The following is a 12876-nucleotide window of genomic DNA, read 5'->3' as shown; positions in this document are numbered from 1 at the left end:
AAAAAGAAAATTTTTAAAATTCCGCCGCTTAACGAAGCGTTAAACTTTTTCTTAAACCCTAGATCGATTCCAACACTTTCGTCACGGCGTTTCCGATGCACAGAGAGTGAGTTTCCCTTGCCTCATTTGCGATGAATCTGTCTTTCGCTAAACTGTCTTTTTGCCTTCTCAGGTGCTTGCTCGAGCGACCCGGGGCGAGAAGATCCTTCACGACCTCATCAGGCGGATGAGTCACGCTCAGGAGGAGCTTGCTCAAGCGAAGTCTCAGTTGGCTCACGCCGAGCGAGGTTCTCACTCAAAGGCGGAGTTTGCGAGTCTCCGCGAGCAGCTTCAGGAGGCTCGCGTGGAACTGGGAGTTACCCGCGGCAAGTGCGACCGTGCTCAGGCGGCGGTGGCGAAGATGGCCGAGGAGCTAACGACGGAACGTCAAGCCCTTGAAGTGGCGACTCGATCGACGGAGGTCTTCCGGAGCGAAGCGCGGGACCTTCGACGTCAGTTGGAATCGCGCACGGAAGAAGTTGGCATTCTTCAGGGCCAGCTTACATCGACTGAGGCTGCCTGTGTTCGTGCGGAGCGTAAGCGTGACTCCTTGGCGGAGGAGGTGGCTCGGGTCACCGAGGAGAAAGCCGCGGCGGAGCAGCTTGCGTCCGACCTTCAGGACGACTTTGATGTCGGAGTCGAGGAGGCAAGGCATGCAGCGGCGGTGGAGTGTCGGGACGCCACAGCTGCCGAGAATGTTTCTCGGGGGGTCACCTTCGACTTCTTCGACTCGCTTTTCCCACCACTTGACGGGGCCGACCCTGTGGGCGACGATCCCGCCGAGTGACCGTTTTCTTTCCTTATTTTTCCTGCGCAAATGTTTTAGCGCGTGCTTTTTAGGTTTTTCCGTTCAGCGCACTTGTCTTAGCGCTTGCTTACTAGGATATTTCCCTTTAGCGCACTTGTCTTAGCGCATGCTTTCTAGGTTTTGAGGCAGTTGCCCCTTTCTTTTATGAGGAGTTATTCATTTATTTTTACGAATGTTTTCGCACATTTATCTTCTATGGCATGCATGGATGGTCACTTGTTTGTGTCAATGATTTTGTCCATCCTTTTATCTCAGCAGGATACTTTTTCAAACACGCCAGTCACTTGGATGGTTTGCGTTCTTAAGTATTTTCAACTGCGAGTCAACCATGCTACGTAGGTGTGTTACGTGCGCCGGATTGCGCCACGTGGGCGTCTCAAATCGCGCCATGTAGGCATCTTGGGTTGCGCCATGTAAGTGACTTACGTGCGCCATGTAGGCGTCTTACGGGTTGCGCCTTTACGCGACTTACGTGCGCTATGTAGGCGGCTTGGGTTGCGCCATGTAGGAGTCTTACGGGCTGCACCTTTACGCGACTTACGTGCGCCATGTAGGCGTCTTAGGTTGCGCCATGTAGGCGTCTTACGGGCTGCGCCTTTACGCGGCTTACGTGCGCCATGAAGGCGTCTTAGGTTGCGCCATGTAGGCGTCTTACGGGTTGCGCCTTTACGCGACTTACGTGCGCCATGTAGGCGTCTTAGGTTGCGCCATGTAGGCGTCTTACGGGTTGCGCCTTTACGCGGCTTACGTGCGCCATGAAGGCGTCTTAGGTTGCGCCATGTAGGCGTCTTACGGGTTGCGCCTTTACGCGACTTACGTGCGCCATGTAGGCGTCTTAGGTTGCGCCATGTAGGCGTCTTACGGGTTGCGCCTTTACGCGACTTACGTGCGCTATGTAGGCGGCTTGGGTTGCGCCATGTAGGAGTCTTACGGGCTGCACCTTTACGCGACTTACGTGCGCCATGTAGGCGTCTTAGGTTGCGCCATGTAGGCGTCTTACGGGCTGCGCCTTTACGCGGCTTACGTGCGCCATGAAGGCGTCTTAGGTTGCGCCATGTAGGCGTCTTACGGGTTGCGCCTTTACGCGACTTACGTGCGCCATGTAGGCGTCTTAGGTTGCGCCATGTAGGCGTCTTTCGGGCTGCGCCTTTACGCGACTTACGTGCGCCATGTAGGCGTCTTAGGTTGCGCCATGTAGGCGTCTTACGGGCTGCGCCTTTACGCGACTTACGTGCGCCATGTAGGCGTCTTAGGTTGCGCCATGTAGGCGTCTTACGGGCTGCGCCTTTACGCGACTTACGTGCGCCATGTAGGCGTCTTAGGTTGCGCCATGTAGGCGTCTTACGGGCTGCGCCATTACGCGGCTTACGTGCGCCATGTAGGCGTCTTAGGTTGCGCCATGTAGGCGTCTTACGGGCTGCGCCTTTACGCGACTTACGTGCGCCATGTAGGCGTCTTGGGTTGCGCCATGTAGGCGTCTTACGGGCTGCGCCTTTACGCGACTTACGTGCGCCATGTAGGCGTCTTAGGTTGCGCCATGTAGGCGTCTTACGGGCTGCGCCTTTACGCGACTTACGTGCGCCATGTAGGCGTCTTAGGTTGCGCCATGTAGGCGTCTTACGGGCTGCGCCTTTACGCGACTTACGTGCGCCATGTAGGCGTCTTAGGTTGCGCCATGTAGGCGTCTTACGGGCTGCGCCTTTACGCGACTTACGTGCGCCATGTAGGCGTCTTAGGTTTTTTTGGTGGAGCGTGTTCTTTTGAGAGTTTCCTTACCATAGCTAGCCCCCCTAAGTTTTTTGGGTTATAAGTTAAATGTTGATAACCAGAAAACTTGCATAAAACGAAATTGAAATGGAAAACTTGAGTTTTATTACTTTTGCGAAAAAAAACTTGCGAGAAAATTTAAATCCTAAAACATTGGCTCGTAGGCCTTATTGAAAACGGAAATAAAAGCGACAAAAAAGCGGGGGACGCTAGCTACTGATAGTACTGCCTCAAGTGCTCCGCGTTCCACGGGTGGCGAATCGGAGTCCCGTCCGTGTGCTCGATGTAGTATGTCCCGTCGTGAATGACTTTGCGGACTCTGTAAGGGCCTTCCCAGTTTGGGCCTAGGACGCCGGCGCCTTGGACTTGTGTGTTTTGGAACACTCGTCTGAGGACAAGGCTTCCGACGGCAAAGGTTCGCCTTTTTATTTTGGAGTTGTAGTATCTTTCGACCTTGCGTTTCTGTGCGGCGAGGCGTCTGAATGCTTCCGCCCTCTTTTCGTCGATCAGGTCCAACTCAAGGCGCATGGCCTCGTTGTTGTTCGCTTCGTCGAACGTGTCGACTCGGAACGTGGGTATCTCGGTTTCAACTGGAACCACGGCCTCGACCCCATATGCAAGGGAGAATGGCGTCTCGCCGGTGGCGTTTCGCGCGGTTGTCCTATACGCCCATAGGACGAATGGTAATTCATCGGCCCAGGCGCCTTTCTTGTCTTCGAGCTTCTTTTTCAGGTTGCTCTTGATAGTCTTGTTGACTGCCTCGACTTGGCCGTTGGCCTGAGGATGTCGCGGCGAGGAGAAGGTCTTGCTGATCTTCAGTTGATCGCAGATATCTCTTACTCGCGCGTTGTCAAATTGTGCCCCGTTGTCGGTCACAATCGAGGCGGGGATACCGTGCCTGCATATGATGTTCTTCCAGATGAAGTTCGTCGTGTTTGCTTCAGTTATTCTGGCAAGCGGCTCGGCCTCTACCCACTTAGTGAAGTAGTCGATGGCGATAATGGCGTACTCGTATTGCCTTGGCGCTCTAGGGAGCTTGCCAATGATGTCCACGCCCCACTTAGCAAAGGGACGTGGGACAACGATGCTGCTTAACGGGGTCGGGGGCTGTCGCGGAATTTCCGCGAAGCGCTGGCATTTATCGCAACGCCTGGCTCATTCGCAAGCATCTCGCTTCATGGAAGGCCAGAAATAGCCTTGCTTGAGCGCTTTGAGCGCAAGGGAAGTTCCAGCGGCGTGGTTTCCGCAGATGCCCTCATGGATTTCGCGGAGGACCTTGGTCGACTCAACGCTATCGAGGCATCGGAGCAGCGGTGTAGAGTAACCGCGCTTATAGAGCGTGCCCTCACGGAGCGTGTATTTGGATGCTAAGGCCCTCAGTTTATCGGCTTCCTTGCGGTCTTCGGGGAGTTCCCCTCTTCGCAAAAACTCGACAATTGAGTCCATCCAAGTGGGTTGAGATGCCACTTCTATGGTCCCGACTTCGTCTCGGGAGACGGATGGTCGTGGGAGAGATTCAATGGGCACAGTCCCCAATCCGTCTTCGTCGATGCCAGATCCGAGGCGAGCAAGCGCATCAGCCTCCGAATTTTGTTCTCTCGGGATTTGGTGAATCTCGAACCAAGAGAAGGCCTCGAGTTTGGAGTTCGTCTTAGCCAGGTATGCGACCATGTTGGGCTCCTTGGCGATGTAATCTCCCCTAACCTGGTTTACGATCAACTGCGAATCGCAGTATATTCGCAGGTTATGGGAGCCAAGCTTTAGTGCTAGCTCTATCCCTACAATGAGCGCTTCGTATTCAGCTTCATTGTTGGAGGCTTGGAAGCCGTAGTGGAGGGCATATCGCAGCTTTTCCCCATCGGGGTTAATTAGGATTATTCCGGCGCCAGCCCCCCGAGCATTAGATGCTCCGTCTACGTATAATTCCCAGATGGGACCCGTTGGGTCTACCTTCCTTTTCCGAGTTAGCTCGTTATCGTTTAAGTCAGTTTCCGCTCTTCCCATATCGGGAGCGTAGGAGAATTCTGCCACGAAGTCGGCTAAGGCCTGCCCCTTTATAGCCGTTCTTGGGTGGAACTCAATCCCGTACTCGCTCAATTCTTGGGACCAGATCGCCATGCGAGTCGACGTTCCCTTTTGAAGAGCTTTACCGATTGGATGCTCAGTTCGCACCGCAATTGGGTGAGCTTGGAAGTACGGTCGTAGCTTCTTAGCTGCCGTTACGAGAGCCAGAGAAAGTTTCTCAATCTCGGTATAGCGTGTTTCCGCGTCGAGTAAGGCCTTGCTTACGTAGTAGATTGGCCATTGGACCTTGTTCTCTTGGCGGACAAGGACGGCGCTTACAGCTCTTTCAGAGACGGCGAGATACACGTACAGCGTCTCGCCCTCTTTTGGTTTAGAGAGGAATGGTGGGGACCCAAAGTAAGCCTTCATTTCTTGGAAGGCACTTTCGCATTCGTCCGTCCACTCAAAGCCGTCCGTCTTCTTCAGAGCTTTGAAGAACGGTTGACACTTGTCGGTGGCTTTAGACACGAAGCGTGTCAGAGCGGCAATCCGACCGGTCAGGCTTTGCACTTCTTTGACTCGTCTTGGCGACTTCATTTCAAGGAGTGCCTTGATTTTTTCCGGGTTCGCTTCTATGCCTCGTCGGCTGACGATATAACCGAGGAACTTTCCGGATTCAACCCCGAATACGCATTTGTTGGGGTTGAGCTTCATTTTATATCGGCGGAGGATTGTGAACATCTCCCTAAGGTCGCGTACGTGATTAGTTGCCAGTAGGCTTTTAACGAGCATGTCGTCCACGTACACTTCCATCGTCTTGCCGATTTGATCAGCGAAGATCCGATTTACCAAGCGTTGGTATGTCGCTCCCGCGTTCTTGAGGCCGAAAGGCATGACCTTGTAACAGTAGAGACCTCGATCAGTGACAAAGGTTGTCTTAATTTGATCGGGCTCGTGCATTCGAATTTGGTTGTAGCCTGAATAGGCGTCCATGAAGCTTAGGAGTTCATGGCCGGCCGTGGCGTCCACCAGTTGTTCGATGCGCGGGAGTGGAAAGCAATCCTTAGGGCAGGCTTTGTTAAGATCTTTGTAGTCTATACAAATTCGCCACTTCCCGTTGGGCTTTTTTACCATTACCACGTTGGCGACCCACTTGGGGTACTTAGCCTCTCGAATGAAGTTTGCGGTGAGGAGTTTCTCGACCTCTTCATTTATGGCCAGGTATCGTTCTGGGTTGAACGTTCATCTAGCCTGCACTTTTTCGGCGACCTTTGGGTCGTCGTTTAGTCGGTGCACTATTACCTCGGGATCGATTCCGGGCATGTCCGCATGAGTCCATGCAAAAACATCCTTGAACTCCCTAAGGAAGGCGGTAAGCTGAGTTTTGATGGCGAGTGGAAGTCGGGTGCCGATTTTTACAACTTGATCAGGCTTCGACTCGTCCAGGACGATTGGCACAAGATCATCGGAGGTTTCCACTTTAAGTCTTTCGATTTCATCACGGGGGTCAAGTTCTCCGAACTTCCTTGCGTCCCTTAGGTTGCATGGGTAATCGTCTTCCAGTTGGAAGATTGTGTTGACCGCTTTTCCCGCGGACTTGCCATCAACTCCTTGCACGTAGCATATTCTGGCTTGAGATTGGTCTCCAGCCATGATGCCAATTCCCCCTTCGGTGGGGAACTTCACCAGTAGGTGATACGTGGAAGTGATTGCCCTCAGCCGGTTCAACGTGGGTCGCCCAATGATTAAGTTGTAGGGCGACTCTTGATCGACCACTAGGAATGGGACCATGTGAACGGCTTCGATTCCTCCAGGGGTTCCAAAGGTGACCGGCAGGTCGATGATGCCCTCAGTCATAACCTTTTCCCCAGTGAACCCAAACAATGGCGTTTGGGTCGGAGTCGGGCGCAGCCCCCCGAGCTTCATGCGCTCTAGGGTGGACTTGAAAATTATGTCGGCAGCGCTGCCGTTATCAATGAGAACCCTTTTCACCAAGTTATTGGCCACTTGGGCTTTGAGCACGATCGCGTCATTGTGCGGATGCACAACTCGCTTGGCCTCTTCATTGGTGAAATACATCGTCTCGTGAGGCACGGACGGAGGTTCTTCATATGTGAAGTTGACGTGCATAGCAGCGTCTTCCTGAGACACGGCCCTAAGGAATTTCTTCCGTTGACGGGCTGAATCCCCATCCTGTGGACCTCCCAGTATGGTGGTTACCACGTGCAGTTGTGGGTTGGCGTTGGCAGTAGCCGGGGTTTGGTTGGCAGAGGCGGCTGCTCCTCCTCCTTGACCAGACTGCTGTCTGTTCGCGGTGGGGCCCGCAGCGCCAATCATGCGCAACACGAACTCCTTCAGCTCGCCCCGTTGGATCAGAGCCTCGATTTGCCTTTTGAGGTTGTAGCATTCCGAGGTCAAATGACCATATTCCCGATGGAACTCACAATACCGGGACCGATCGCGAGTTGCGGGGTCCTTCTTCATTGGAGCCGGGGGCGTGAACTTGTCACGTGCCAGAGCCAAGATCCTTTCCGGCGCCGTGTTCAGCGGCGTGAACGACGAGTACCCTTTGAAGTTTTCCGCAAGTCGCGGTTTCTGAGGTACAGGGGGTTGGTTGCTAGAAACCTGGTTCCCCTTGTTTCGCCTCTTACGAGGTTCGTTCTGCTCGCGGATAGGTTCTTCCCGACGGCGAGAGCTTTGATTAGTGCTCTTGCGGCCGTCGAGGTAGTCTTCGACTCCCATGAAGGTCTTAGCTCGAGTCATTAACTCGGCCATGGTGGAAGGGACACGGCCGACGACAGACTTGAGGAAGTCACTCGTGCGCAAGCCTTCTATGATAGCGGCAATCGCGTCACTGTCGTCAAAGCGGTCGACCTTGTTTGACTCTTCTGTGAATCGGGCGAGGTATCGTCTAAGAGACTCGCCACTCTCTTGCCTGATTGACCACAGGTACATCTTGGTCTTCTTTTGGACCATAGACGTAGCGAATCGTGCTAGGAACATGTCCTTCAGGTCTTTGAACGAGTGGATGCTTCCTGGTCTTAAGTTTTTGAACCACTCAAAGCCGGGTCCGGTGAGGGTCAAACTAAAGGCTTGGCACATGGCACCAGGAGAAACACCCTGCATCGTCATCCAGGTTTCATAGTGCTGGATGTGGTAAGCAGGATCTGCTTTCCCATCATAGGGAGCGAGGTTCGGGAGCTTGAAATTCCCCGTACAAACCTCAGCCAATATCTGAGTAGTGAAAGGCGATGAGTTCTCCTCAACGACTCCGTAGGCACTTCCACCTATTCCGTATTCTCGGAGATCTCGTACCTCATTTCGAAGGTTGTGGATCATAGTGACCACATCGAGACCGGTCGTTGGAGTAACCCCTTGATCGGGAGGAGTCACCTGCAGCCTCTCGTTAGACCCCTGTCCTGCGCGGCGGTTCCCGTTAGTTGGGGCTGCCAGCGGGATGTTGGGTCTAGAGCTTAGTCGCTCTCTCAGATCATTGCCACGCCCAATGCGTTGAGCAGTGAGGTGGTCCCTAAGATCAGGGCTGGCCGTATGGAGGCGCCGGCTCTGCTTGCGGCGTTGCGCTCTCCGCGCGCCCTGACTTTCCGCAACATTCTCCCTCGGACCTAGTCGGTCGAGGGCTGGACGTCGGGAATTCCCCTCTTGAGAAGCTACCGGCGCATCGCCTGTTCGGGGTAAGGGATTCGACGGACCGGCTTCAATCACGGCGGGGAGTCCCCCGTCCTTCGTGAGAGAAGTCTCGACATCCTCCGAGTCACCAGTATCCTCATAATCAGGGTCGCGGCTTTCCTCGTTGAGGTTCTCAGGATCCCCGTTGGGGATCGTCGTGTCACGCATAGGTTGCTTCGCAGCCAGTTGGCGGTGATACCTTGCGTTCCTCGCCTTCAGTCGGTGGATACTCTCCTCCAACTCCGTGATGCGATTGTCCCTGCTATCAGGAGATGGAGATGTTGAGCGGGTCGAGCTCTCTTCGTGGAGCGACTCTTCGTCACCATGCGCTCGGGAGCGCAAGAAGTATTTCTTGGTCTTAGCGACGTTTTCGGGGTTGTTTGCGCCCTCAGAACGTACGGGTGGTTGGCTACTCATCGTTTCTCAAGTTCGAGAAGGTTGAGTTCGCAGAAGAAAAGAAGAAGATGAATAGAAGGGATTTCGGGCTGAATAGGTCGGGAAGTCCCCTCCTTCTAGCGCCCAAAATGTTGTCGCACGAAAATGAACAACTATTTAAAACCTCGGGCGGTTCGATCCAAGGCCGGACCAAGTGATCGCACCCGGGCAAAGAGTGGGAACTCGATAGTCTCGAGCTAGGGTTCTCTCCGATCAACCCGCCTCTCGGGAGAGGTAGGGGGTGAGGAGGATGAGTGACCGTGCCTTGGTTGTCGGCTGCCTACGTACCCGTGCGTGGGATCAGGTCAGAACGTAGTTCAAGCGTGTGTGACGCAGTATGAGGCACGGAGCCTTGGCGGAGAGGCGTGCTCGACGAAGGAAACGGGGCGCGAGGAGTCCTCGGCAGCGTCTCGAAACTTCGGAGATCGCGTACGCGTCTAGCGTGTTAGACGCGCAAGGGTAGCTCTAGTTGAGAACCCTAGGGGCGTGCTTGAGCACCGGAGAACGTTCGGTCAAAGGGAGCGACGTCCGGGAAGTTCCCGTGAGTGCTTCGGGACCTTTGAGAACGAGGGAGAGAGAAGAGAACCTGCTTCAGGCCAAATATGGCATCCAGAGAAGCAGAGAAATCGAGCGTGTCGATAAGAGATGAAGAGAATTATTGGATATTCTTGGATATCTTGGGATGGCTTTTCCCTCAATGAGAGAGGGTATTTATAGGTGTTTGGGAGCCTTAGAAGGTCCCTTTTTCGTCCATGTGGGACTAGGATCGCGCATGCCATCAGGTGGAGGCGCACGGCGCGCGCGGCGCACAAGGAGCGGCGCACAACGCGCGGCGCGCGGCGCAGGGGGCGCGGCGCGCGTGTCACCGGGCGCGGCGCGAGGATCGCCAGGCGCGGCGCAGGTCGCGCGGCGCATGGAGCGCGCGGCGCGCGCCTGTATGGCGCGGCGCGCCGTCTGCTGCACGGCCGGCCGGCGTAGCGCGCTGTGTGCGTGATGAACAGCTCGTCTTGGCCGGGTTCTTGCGGGCCTTCGAATGTCATTCTTCTCACGTGAAATATGAAGCTTTCTACTTGATGAGAGTGACTCGATTCGAGTAGCAAGGCTCGGCCCGGCGAGAGCGACTAGCGACTTGATTCGAGGAGTGACTCGAGGATGACTCGAGGCTTGACTCGAAAATGACTCGAGGCTCGACTCGAGGAACAATTAAAGGCTCGACTCGAGGAACCATTCAAGGCTCGACTCGAGGAGATTGACTCAAGGCTCGACTCGAGGAGCGAAGCTCGACTCGAGGAGATTGACTCAAGGCTCGACTCGAGGAGCGAAGCTCGACTCGAGGAGTCAGGAGTTTGGGCGAGGGCTTGAAGATTTGCCGCTCTTTAGGACCTCCGGCCTGACCATCGGCCCTTTGAGCGACGTGCCTTCTCGGCGTCTCGGGTTTTCCGAAAACGACCGACAACATATTCCTCGCTAGAGATGTATTGTGCGACTCAGGCCATGAGTTATGTCATGGTCGTCGGCCTTTGCATCGCCAACAATATCAGGAAATTGTTGGCCTAGAGCCCTTTGGTAAAGGCGATGACAATATTGTTATCGTCGTAGTCGTCCACCTTAATTGACTCCTCGATGAACCGGTCCCTAATTTAGCCTTTGGAACCATTTGAACCAGCTCCGCTGAACGTTAGATAGAACACCTGCACATTGTCGAGGGTGTTTGCTCAGCCATCTTCATTTTTGTCTGGTATTGGTGGATATGCCAGAGTGGGTCGGTGCTTGTACTGTAAAGTACTATGGTGGGTGGAAAAAAATTTCCTCCAACGTCTTCGCCGAGCACATTTGCAGAAAACAGTGAGGGAACGCCTTTAATTATGCTTTTAATGATCGGGGTTCTTGTATGCACCTCATGTATCTCTCAGATTTCCTCTCTTAACACGTTGAACATGTTTGTCATGTCTTCGTTTCCGTCCTGGACGACGGTGGGTACGAATCGGGTAATGAGTTCTCTCTCATTTGATGCTTGATTGATTAGAGTGACAAGTGATGCGGGCAGTGTTGTGGTTACCGGGAGTGCGACTTCTTGTGCCTCAGGGGTGGGTTGGTTCCTCGGAATCTTCCACCGGGTGCTGAGATAGTGTCTTAGGTCTACATAAGGTTCCAGGTGTCCTGACAACCCGGTACATCTCGGTGGTGAGAATCGTCTCGCGCTCCATTATCTACCACTTCCTCTTCTGTTCCCAGTCTCTCGAAGGCGAATTGTCGCAATGGTTCAGTCCTTTCTCCTACCCTGGAGCATGCGGTTTGAGGGAGTTGTTTTCTTTGTGCCTCATTTTGGTTTGCTCCCAAGCATTGAGGTGCTTGGGTCTTCTACATTGGAGTTGAGCGTCCCTCCACTCTACATGATGGTGATGGTCGATGTCCCGCGTATGAAGTGCTACGCTCTCCGGTCATCGATATGCATTGTTCTCAAAAGCAGCAGTGTGGTTGGACATCTTGTTCGAGACTTTCTTGCGTCGCCTCTTGGGTAGGATTTGAGCTTTCCTTCGAGGAAGAAAAGAATTTTCGATGGGAATGTCTGTGTTATTCTCGAGATCCCTTCTTTCTAGGATTACATTTACGGGAAACATGTCGGGGTACGAGCTTTCGACGTGTCTCGTTGTGTTGTCGGGGTCACATTTTCTCGATTCTCGGAAGGACGGTGAAGACTTGTTCTCCTCTTGAGTGCCTTTCAGATTAGTGAATATCTGCCAGCATAGCGTTGGATAACTCTTCCGCATGTCTCTTTTTGTTAGGTGCATGGCGTTGGCTTTGGTCGCAGCGGCACGAATGTGCCTCACAATCTGCCAGCATGGTCGGCCAAAAGTAGCCTTGCCTCTTTATTTTGATGGTGAGTGCCCTTCGCCCTGTGTGGCTTTCGCAATCTCCCTCGTGTACGTCTTCTAGGATTCGTTTTGATTCATCTGTGCCGACGCACTTGAGGTATGGTCCTGCAAAGCTTCTTTTGAACAGGTTTCCATTTATCACGCAGAATCTTGCACTTCTCAGTACAAGTCTGCGTTTCGCCATCTTGTTGGACGGGACCGTACCAGTCGTGATGTAATGTATGATTTCATCCCTCCAATCCCCCCCTTCTATAGCTATCACTGCAGCGACAGTGATGGGTATGGAAGGTTTTTTATTGTCTTGACTGGTATTATCCTTTTGAGGTCCGGATCCGAGGTGGATGCTAAGGCGTCCAGCGCGTCTGCCGAGGTGTTTTCACCCCTAGGGATTCGTGTTAGAGAGAATTTTTTGAACTACGCCCTAAAGTCTTTTACGACCTTCGAATAGGCTTCCATTCGCTCGTCTCGTGTCTCGTATTCGCCGAAGTATTGATTTGCTACGAGCTGAGAGTCGCAGACAGCCTACATTTGCTTTGTTCCTACGGGTGTAACCAATCTTAGTCCAGCTATCAGTGCTTCGTACTCGGCCTCGTTGTTGGATCCAACAAAGTCGAGTCTGAAAGATTGTTCGATGACCTCATCGTGGGGGGATGTTAGGTGTATTCCTACTCCCGCCCCTTGTTTTGACGATACGCCTGTTGGAATTGATCTAGGGTTTAAGAAAAAGTTTAACGCTTCGGTAAGCGGCGGAATTTTAAAAATTTTCTTTTCACAAGTAAAACGTTTTTACTAACCTAGACAAAGAGCCAGCACATGTAAATAAAAACTATTATGAGCATAGAAGTTTACTAACCTTTTTAGACGCTTGAACTTTGATGAGCCTTCGGAAGGTTGATAACGTTCGTCTCCCCTCGCAGCACGTCTCTCCTCTTTCCTCGCAAACTCGAGCAATCACAAAAGTTTCTATCACAAGAATCACTCGAGAAAGAAAGGAATTAGTGTGTGGGCACTTTTAAACACGACGACTCAAGAACAAGTCTTAGAGTCGAAGAGCTAAAACACTAGGTCAAATGAGGACCTAGGTGCCAAAACAAAAACGAAATTGACTATAGAGAGAGAGAGAGGAGTCGGCCAACAATGTCTAGAGAGAGAGTCTCTCAATCTCTAACTTATGTTGGATGAATGAAATGAGAGGAATGAGGTGGGGTATTTATAGGAGGAGGATTACCTTCAAAAGGTAGTTTCCTCATACCTCTTGCA

The sequence above is a fragment of the Urtica dioica genome, chromosome 2 (genome assembly GCF_054948205.1).
Source record: "Urtica dioica subsp. dioica isolate 48M chromosome 2, U.dioica_male_clone48M_v1_H2, whole genome shotgun sequence".
NCBI classification, from domain to species: domain Eukaryota; kingdom Viridiplantae; phylum Streptophyta; class Magnoliopsida; order Rosales; family Urticaceae; genus Urtica; species Urtica dioica.
Note: the sequence above shows the minus strand (reverse complement) of the source record.